Here is a 10,227-nt window from a genome sequence, read left to right on the forward strand (position 1 = left end):
CTTCTTTTCTTTCCTTAGTGGCACCCAAATGAAATGGTGCATCTTACAATGAATGCACTTTAGATTTGATGAATAATCATTTAGTTGGTTGATGTACTTACATTTACTTCTCCAAATCCATTGGAGCAACACCATCTTCAGGCTTTCATTTGAGTCTCTCTAGCTTCCTTTGATTTTTCTCCTTGCACCTATCACAGTTATTGGCTTAAACGGAAGTCAATTAGCTACTTGTCCACAATCATGAAATTAGCATGCTTAAGGATCACATTATGTTTGATAACCTTTTCCTTTGTAATGAATTATAGATGAGGATCAATATGCAACACTTTTAAGAGGACAGTTTAGTGAAAACTTAGAAATGGACAAAATAGCCAACAATGAAGTATAGGTTTAATAAATCATGATACATAGGATGTAGTATGCCAACTACCATTAAAAATTATGTTGGCAGTGATGTACATAATTGACAGGATGAAATGTTCATGTCTTATTGATATATCAAAAAGCAGGTTAGAGATGGTATGATCTTCATATGTTAAAATATTTATATGCAGATACACACAATAGTTTTACTTTCTTTTGTGCTTTTTCTCTATTTTGCAGATTGTGACAGTGAACATGTATTGCTTTTGTAATAAAAAAAATCTGTTAAATTCACTACACATATTTGAGAGGTGGGAAATTCTTTGCCGTGACTTTTTAGGGTCAGGCAGGACTTCTTTAACTTTTATTGGAATTTTACAGCCCTAAAAACAGAAACTAAGAGTCTTTGCAGACTGTTTCCCGAAGACACGGCCAGTAGGTGTGGCAGAAGGAAAGCCAACACGATGCTGAGCTCTGTCAAGAAGGATATTGAAACCAGAAGTCATGGCCCTGCCCTCCGCATACAAACAGTGGTGCCAAAACATGCTACTGGCTGGGTCTCAAGTAAAAACAATCAAGAGACTCACCCAATGATCCAGCTTATGGAAGACATGCTGGTTGCTTTTACAGAGGATTCTTCACGCTGAAAATGTGGAGGCTGAGGAGTTATATACATGGTGCATGTTTATGAAGCAATCCAGCATTGGAATGAGACAAACATGGATATAATTTTCAACACTTCCCTATGAGAAGAAGGGAACATCCCTAGAAGCAAGGAGTAGGTAATTTTATAAAAGAATTTAAAAGGACACACACTTTACAGAGTCATTAATACCTTCTATGGAGATGATTATCTTCCAAAGCTGGTCCAGGTAGGTCACAGAAAAGTCTACATAAAGTTAGTAGAGTAGGAGTTTGTCCCTAAATTGGTGGCTTCCAGCCTTTTTGCACTTTGTAAAAAATTTTATTTTATTTTTTAACATTTTTTTATTGAGTTATAATCATTTTACAATGTTGTGTCAAATTCCAGTGTAGAGCACAATTTTTCAGTTATTCATGAACATACATATATATTCATTGTCACATTTTTTTTCACTGTGAGCTACCATAAGATCTTGTATATATTTCCCTGTGGTATATGGTATAACCTTGTTTATCTGTTCTGCATTTTGAAATCCCAGTCTGTCCCTTCCCACCCTCTGCCCCCTTGGCAACCACAAGTTTGTATTCTATGTCTATGAGTCTGTTTCTGTTTTGTATTTATGTTTTGGTTTTTTTAGATTCCACATATGAGTTATCTCATATGGTATTTATCTTTCTCTATCTGGCTTACTTCACTTAGAATGACATTCTTCAAGACCATCCATGTTGCTGCAAATGGCATTATGTTGTCAGTTTTTATGGCTGAATAGTATTCCATTGTATAAATATACCACTTCTTCTTTATCCAGTCATCTGGATAAAGACATGTTCCATGTTGATGGACATTTAGACTGTTTCCATGTCTTGGCTATTGTAAATAGTGCTGCTATGAACAATGGGGTGTAAGTGTCTTTTTGAAGTAAGGTTCCTTCTGGATATATGCCCAGGAGTGGGATTCCTGGGTCACATGGTAAGTCTATTCCTAGTCTTTTGAGGAATCTCCATACTGTTTTCCACAGTGGCTGCACCAAACTGCATTCCCACCAGCAGTGTAGGAGGGTTCCCTTTTCTCCACAGCCTCTCCAGCATTTGTCATTTGTGGATTTTTGAATGATGGCCATTTTGACTGGTGTGAGGTGATACCTAATTGTAGTTTTGATTTGCATTTCTCTGATAATTAGTGATACTGAGCATTTTTTCATGTGCCTATTGATCATTTGTATTTCTTCCTTGGAAAATTGCTTGTTTAGGTCTTTTGCCAATTTTTGGATTGGGCTGTTTGTTTTTTTCTTATTAAGTCTTATGAGCTGCTTATATATTCTGGAGATCAAGCCTTTGTCGGTTTCATTTGCAAAAATTTTCTCCCAATCCGTAGGCTGTCATTTTGTTTTACTTATGGTTTCTTTTGCTGTGCAGAAGCTTGTAAGTTTAATTAGGTCCCATTTGTTTATTCTTGATTTTGTTTCTATTGCTTGGGTAGACTGTCCTAGAAGAACATTTTTGAGCAGCCTTTTTGCACTTGATGTGATTAAAGATCTCAAGATAGCACTTAGTGAACCATGAATGACTTCAATGCAGTCACCAACAGGAGTATAATAATATCTTTCAGTGTCTGTAAAAGCATCCAGTCTTCTCATAAATGGCTTGTGTTCTTCTCAATGCTGTGGTCCTTATGAGTAGAATTCTTTTTTACCCTGACACTCTGTTACATTCTCTCCAGTGTGTTCTTACATGTTCCACTGAACATACACTCCTTCCTCAGAACTTAACTCTGTCCCTGTTACGGGCTAAGTGTTTGAGTTTCCTCCATATTTATATGTTGAAGCCCTAACTCCCAATATGTTGGTATTTGGAGATGGGACCTTTGGGAGGTCATTGGGTTTAGATGAAGTCATGAGGGTGGGGCACCCATGACGGGGGTTAGTGTCCTTATAAGAAAAGGAAGAGAGACCAGCTCTCTCTCTCTCTCCCCATGTGCAGGCACCAAGGAAAGGCTATGTGAGCACTTAATGAGAAGGCAGCCATCTGCAAGCCAGAAAGAAGGTTCTCACCAGAACTCGACCATACGGGGACCTTGAACTTCCAGATTGTAGAACTGTGGGAAAATACACGTGTGTTCTTTAAGCTGCCCAGTCTATGATTTTCTGTTATGACAGCATAAGCAGATTAAGACAATCCCCTTACACACGGCAAACCGTACCTGCTAAATGGAGTTACACAACAGAGTCAGCTCAAAGAACCATGTGACCATCACTGCCCTACCAGTGTGTATACTCAAGTGCAGCTAAAACAAGTATTGCACTTATTCAGATGTGGTGCCTTACTCGTGAAGGTCAGGGGGATACTGGTCAAGTGCCACTGTCCCAGCCTATGATGGCTGGCTCCAGCATATGGTCAGAGAGCTTGTGGCACTGGGCTCATGCACCTTTTGTCTGAACTGGGATGACACTTCATATGTCTTTGATGGACAGATATTTGTAAAATGAATGAGTGAGGTATTCTTGGTGTTCCAGAGGTCTTGTTGTCAGTATGATATTTTCTTTGGTATCTCTGGAAATTTCTGGGGCTGTGACAATTCATCCATTCCTTTTTTTTTTTTCTCCTAACTTCTATTGTCCATCCCTATGTATAAAATGGGGAAACAGGCTAGGATGAAGAATGCCACATTCCAGTGAGAGGGCTTAGCTGGGGGGAGACCACTAATTAGAGAAATCTTCTTGCTCAGACCAGCTTCTTAGTTTTGGCTTCATGCCAAAGCTTAACTAGATGGTAAAATAGTGGATCAAATTATAAATGTGTGTGTGTGTGAGTGTGTGTATTTGTGTGTTTTGGGGTGGTTTGTAGGTATGTATCTGCATATTGTTTAGGTTTGTATTGATGCCCTCACAGATTAAGCTCTCAAGGCTAGGTCCTCGTAAAATCAGGATAATTCTGGTGAGGTAGAGAAAAATCTCTACTGTGTGTGCTTGCAGATGGTTAGGGTGGAATGTATGTGTAAGTCAAAAAAATTTCTCTGGGTGATTCTGATTCACTCCTCACTTAAGCACTGCTCATTTAGGGAACTGTCACTTCAATTTTGTGTCCTCATGAAAGGGTTGTTTTGATGCTATTTCTCTGGATCTCCTTTATCCACACTCTGGGCTCATTGCTTTCTAGGGTCATTATCGGGGGGTGGGGGAAAGCCCAGCTCATTAATAAGCTGATGAAACACCAAATGCCTGATTTTGCAGAGTCGTATCTGGCTGTAAGATCGGCAAGGCCCATGGGCTTGTATTAATTAAGTGCTAGATCCTAGTGGATGGACAAGTTCCAAATCCCAAAACTTCTTTAAGTCTTTTTCATGGGTCAGACTGGGCTGAGGTTTGAGTTTGCTGGATGGAGGCTCTCAGAGTCCTTAGATGTTGGGAGAGGAATGGGATAAAGCCTAGAGAGGCTGGGAGGAGGTAGGGGGTGGTCCAGGGGAAAGGAACAGCAGATATGTCTGGTGTGGGAAGGGGAAGGACAGTCAGAAAGTGTGTAGATACACATGGAGAGACCAGGGGTCTTGAACTGAGCGTGAGAGAAGGCCCCTGTTCTTTCTTCTCCCCCCTCATAAGACAAGCTCTGTTCAGTAGCAGAGGTGGTGAACTCTGAAAGCTGAAACCCATGGAGAGGTCACTTGACGTATTAGCTTTCCATTTGCTGCTGTAATAAGTTACCACAAACTTGGTGGCTTAAAAAACCATGAATTTATTATCTTCTAGTTCTGCAATCAGAGATCTGACACAAGAGTCATTGGCCTGAAAAATCAGGACTGCTTTTCTCTCTAGAGCCATCACGTTCCTTGGCTCATGGTTGCCTTCCCCATCTTCAAAATCAGCAACGTTGAATCTTCTGAAGGCACTTCTTTAGCCATATCATTCTCTGAGTCTCCTCTTCTGCTTTAAGGAACCTGTGAGAATACTGGCCCCGCTTGCATCATCCAGGGCACTCTTCCATCTGGAATCTGCTGATGAGCAACGTTACTTCCATCTGCAACGTTCATTCTTCTTTGCTATGTAACTCAAGGGGCCTGGGGACTAGGGCAGGGGCATCTTTGGGGGCCATTGTTCTGCCTTCCATACTTGGTTTTTCTCCTGGTCCACTTTCACCATCCCGTGCAGGCACAGGCTGTGTGTTTTGGTAGCATCTCAGCTCCATGAACTGATGTCTCAAAGACGCTCTCCTTCTACTTCCAGCTTCTACTTCTGCTCACTTTCCAGCCCAGAACACTCCTAGAAATGCATCAGGAATAGTTTTAGAGAAGAATTTTAAAAGGTGTACTGCTAAGCATGCAATATCATAGGACCCAGCAATTGGCATCTCCTCCAGAGAAATGAAGGCTTGTAGTCACACAAAAATGAATGTTTATAGCAACTTTCTTTGTAATAGGCAAAAACTGGGAACAGGGGGGAGGGTGTAGCTCAAGTGGTAGAGCGTGGGCTTCGCATGCACGAGGTCCTGGGTTCAATCCCCAGTACCTCCTCTAAAAATAAACAAATCTAATTACACCTCCCCTAGAAAAATTAAAAAAAAAAACAATAATAAATAAATGAAAAAAAAAAACTGGGAACAACCCAGACGTCCTTCAACACATGAATGGTTAAGCAAATTGTGATCCATTTATATGATGGAAAACCACTCAGCAAGAAAGAGGAATGCACATTTGATACACACAACTGCTTGGATCAACCTCTAGAGGATTATGCAGAATGTGAAAAAGCAATTGCAAAAGTTTTCCTACTGTATGACTTCATTATATAGCAATCTTGAGATAACAAATTTAGAAATGGAGAGCAAATTGGTGGTTGCTAAGGGTTAAGGAAGTAGTAGGATCTGAGTAGGGGGATATGGTTCTAAAAGGGCAAGATGAGAGACCCATGGGGTGCTGGGGATGTTCTGTATAAATGTATGACTGTATAAATAGCAGTATCCTAGTTGTGATATTGTGCTATCATTTTACAAGCTGTTACCCTGGGGGACTTGAGTAAAAGATACAGGGGATCGCTCTGTGTTGTTTTTTACAACTGCACGTGAACCTCTGATTTTCTCAAAACTGTAGATTCACATGCAGTTGTAAGAAACTTTGAAGAAGAGGCTTTTGACTTTCAGAGCCAGCGATGGACTTGGAGAGGTCATCGCCTTCCCAGGTGGTACAGGGGAGTTCTAGAAAACTGCACACGTGCTCTGAGGGCAATTAGTGGGTTTAGGGCTTGTCTCTAACTCAGCTTGTACCACTTAGGGGACATTTCCTCAGTTCTGAATATGGGCAACTATTGCACTTCTTTCAATGCCAAGGAGTTATTTTGAAAAAACAGCATCGAGTGCATAGGGCTCCTGAGGATTCCAGATGACAAAGGGGCACATCCCTCAGTGAGGTCTGCTTGTCTTCCTTTGTCCTCTCTCACACCCTCTCTCATTTCCTTCCACAGGCTTCAGGAATCCCATGGGGCAGAGGGTGCCTGGGATGGGTCCTGGTGGAGGGGCTCGAGTGGGAGGGGAGGGAAGGGGTGGGGGAGGGGAGGGGCTGGGGCTCTCTTTCTTGGGGACTACAGCCCCGCTTTCTCTCCCCCTCCCCGATGACCAGACCCAGCCACGTGCAGGCTGTGGAAGGGGAGCCACAGGGAACAGCGCTGGGTCAGCAGCACGAGGCGGCTCCTGGCTGGCTCCCGGGGTTGGCTTTGCTCAAGGCGAGAGCTGTCAACTCTGCCCTTTTGAAAATGAGCAACAAAGGGGAAAAGAAAGAAAAGAGAAAGGGAAGTGGGGGAGCCCAGGGTGGGAGTGGGGGAGGCCAGGGCTGGGAGAACAGGTGGGGACTATTTAAACAGAAGGCCTGACTCAGCCGTTTTCTTTCACTGAGTTTCCAAAGGACTGTTTGTTTTAGCTTCTCCAGGCGGGTGACCGGAGGGAGGCTGGGGGCCCATCTCCATCCCCCGGGGTGGAAGGAGCCTGGGCTTGGAGTGGGGGAGGGGAGAGTTGGGGGAGCAGAGCAGGCAACCTCTGGGCTCACAGCAGCCCATCCTTCTCCAGGGACAGGTTAGGGGTTTCATTTAGCTTAATTTCTGGTTTCTGAGCTCCAGGATAACATTTTGTCAAAGGGAAAACTGGGGAAACTCTGGGCCCCTTTGGGCCCTACAGAGGCTAAGGAAGGGGGGATGAGAAGCTTGGGGAAGAGCCATGAACACACCCCACCCTGAATGGAGAAGAGAAAATAAATGCCATGTGTTAGAGATTCTAAGAATTGATCTAAAAATGTGTAGATGGAAAGAATGACAACGGGTGAGGAAAACAGAATTCTCAGGCTCTTCCCAGTATAATGACTGTAAGACACCAGAAAGTCACTTTTCTCTTCCCAGAAGAATGCCTACATTTTCTGAGTACTTAGTTTCATAATTGTATTCACAAACAAGGAAAAGCTTAGGATTTTTAATTAGCTCCTGACAAACCACACCTCCTACAGGAAGGCCCCCAGGTCACCTTACAAGGAGTTACATTTATGTTTGGTTTCCTCACCCTGGACCTACATATATAGCCCTGGAGATCAGCGACATGGTCTATAGCAAGAAGCACAATTTGTAAATCCAGGGAGGTGTTGTGTGTGTGTGTGTATGTGTGCGTGTGTTTGTTTGTGTGTTTAAACAACCATTTTGAAAGCTAACTGCTTTCAAAAGGTTCAGCCTTATTGGGGCACTGTTATTGCCTATGAATAAATGAAGCAGTTTTTGGATTTGATAGATTTCTCCCTGGAGAGTCAGCTTGGAATACATTGGATGGAACACAAAGCGATACTTTGTCCAGCAAATGAGAAGCATTAAAAGAAAAGTGTAAACAGGTCTTTAATTCATGGATTTGCTAATTCATCCCCACCCCTAAGCAGCCTATAAGACTGCAGCACAGGCTGATCTTATTAGGTACAGTCCTTGCTCTCGGTCTCCCCTCTGGATTGGGCTCCTGGGCCCTCCCCTGTCTCCTCCTCTCCCCATCCACCCTTTATTCCTCCCTGGGGCTGCCTGGAAGTGGCTCAGCAAGGCTTTGCCTGAGCTTGTCCACTCCCAGAGGTCAGGGAATCTTGCATTCCCTCTGCACAGAGCCCGGCGCAGCATCAGGCATACGTGCTTATTAATAGACATCTGCTGACTTTGATGATGGTGAGCAAGGGAAGGAGGTGGGTCTGGGGCACACCCCCAGTATTTCACCCAGTTGTTTTGCTTGACATCAAATCAGATTCAAAAGATACCAAACCTCGGAATTCCCACATCTGACCAGATTCATCACCCATCCAGAGGAATCTGCTCACATCCTGAAGATGTGTGGGAGCTATTTTCCTATTCTAACCCCTCTACCTTAGCGGGGGATGGGATGGGGTGGGTAGGTTCCGCGCCTTACAAGTCTTCAGGCGACTTTGGACCCTGAAAAATTAAGAGGTTGTATTAAATGAGAAGTTCTCCCATTTTCTCATCACTGAGGATCCCACGATTTCTTTTACTGTCACATGAACTCCATGTTACGGAATATTTACGACCAGGAATTTAAAGGATAATGTTCTATGTTCTAAACTTTAAAATCAAAACCTTAAGTGCTAATTAATGCATAACTGATATGTATTGTATGGAGTTCATTTAATTTTAGGAAAAAAACCCCTGCAATTCTTTTAACTGTTGCTGTGCTAGGTCCTGCATACTTGATCTCCTTTATCTTCAAGACCCTTTTAGGTAGATATTACTATGTTGCCTTTTCACCCATTCCACCCATTTTAGTTTATCCCTTTTAGGCTAAGGGTTAGAGAAGTTGGGTAACTTGTGTGAAGTCACACAATTGGTAGAAAGTGGTATGGTTGGGATTTGAACCCAAATCTATTTTAACCCAAGATTCTCATTCTTCTCTACCATCAGAACTGCCTACCTTCCCAAACACAAAATATGACTACCATGTCATTTAGCTTGTGGGCTTTCTTTTGGTTCAGTTTCTATTCTTCCTTTTAATACCCGGAGCATAGCCCATGAGCCCTCATCATAAGTCTGGTTGGAGCTACAAGATAATCCCCAAGCATGCAGACAAAAGTTAAGCACTCAAGTAGAGTTAAATACTAAAGAGCTAAGTAAAACAGATAAATTGACTTCATTAAAACGAAAAACTTTTATATTTCGAAGGACACCACCCAGAAAGTGAAGAGACCACCCATAGAATGGGAAGAAATATTTTGCAAATCATATATCTGATGAGGGACTTATAACTCTTACAATTTAACAATGAAAAGACAACCCAGTTAAAAAAAATGGGCAAAGGATCTCAATACACATTTCTCCGGAGAAAATATATATATATATATATATATATATATATATATATATCAAGCCAACAAGCATTTGAAAATATTCTCAACCTTATTAGCCATCAGAGAAATGCAAATTAAAACCACAATGGAATATCTCTCCACCCTTGTGGCCATAGTCAAAAAGTCAGATAATGATAGTAGTAAGTGTCAAGGAGGATGTGAAGAAATTGGACCCCTTATATATTGTTGATAGGAGTAACTGGTACAGCCTCTGTGGAAAACAGTCTGGTGGTTCCTCAAAAAATTCAACATAGACCCCAGCAATTCCACTCCTAGAATCTACCCAAGAGAACCAAAAATTTGTCCACACAAAGACTTGCATTATTCATAACAGCCAAAAAGTGAGAACAACCCAAATGTCTATCGATGGATGAGATGGATGAATGGATAAACAAAATGTGGTTTATCTGTACCATGGAGTATTATTTGTCAATAAAAATGTATAAAGTACTGACTCATGCATGCTACAACATGGCTGAACCTTGAAGACTATGCTAAGTGAAAGCATCCAGACGGAAAAGATCACATATTGTAGGATTCCGTTTACACAAACGACCCAGAATAGGCAAGTCTTTAGAGACAGAAAGAAGATGAAAAGTAGACTGGTGATTGCCTAGGGCTAGAGGATTGGGAAGTAACGAATGGGGGACTGAGGAGGTGACTGCTAAAGGGTTTGAAGTTTCTTTTTGGGGTGATGGAAATGTTTCAAAATTGACAGTGACGATGGCTGCACTTGGTGAGTAATGAGTGACTCTGTGAATACACTAAGAACCATTGAATTGTACATTTTAAATAAATAAGCATGTGGAATGTGAATTAAATTTTAAAAAATTAAAAATAAAAAAGAATTAAGTGCTAAACTCCCTGCA

At 41.9% G+C, this 10,227-nt stretch overlaps 1 non-coding gene across 1 annotated transcript; it reads left to right on the plus strand.

Annotated features, from left to right (window-relative positions):
* The first annotated feature begins 5,435 nt into the window (after positions 1-5,435).
* TRNAA-CGC (transfer RNA alanine (anticodon CGC)) lies at positions 5,436-5,509 on the plus strand. The gene has a single exon. It is a non-coding gene; the product is annotated as a tRNA-Ala (tRNA).
* The last annotated feature ends 4,718 nt before the right edge of the window (positions 5,510-10,227 follow it).

The sequence above is a fragment of the Vicugna pacos genome, chromosome 5 (genome assembly GCF_048564905.1).
Source record: "Vicugna pacos chromosome 5, VicPac4, whole genome shotgun sequence".
Lineage (NCBI taxonomy): Eukaryota > Metazoa > Chordata > Mammalia > Artiodactyla > Camelidae > Vicugna > Vicugna pacos.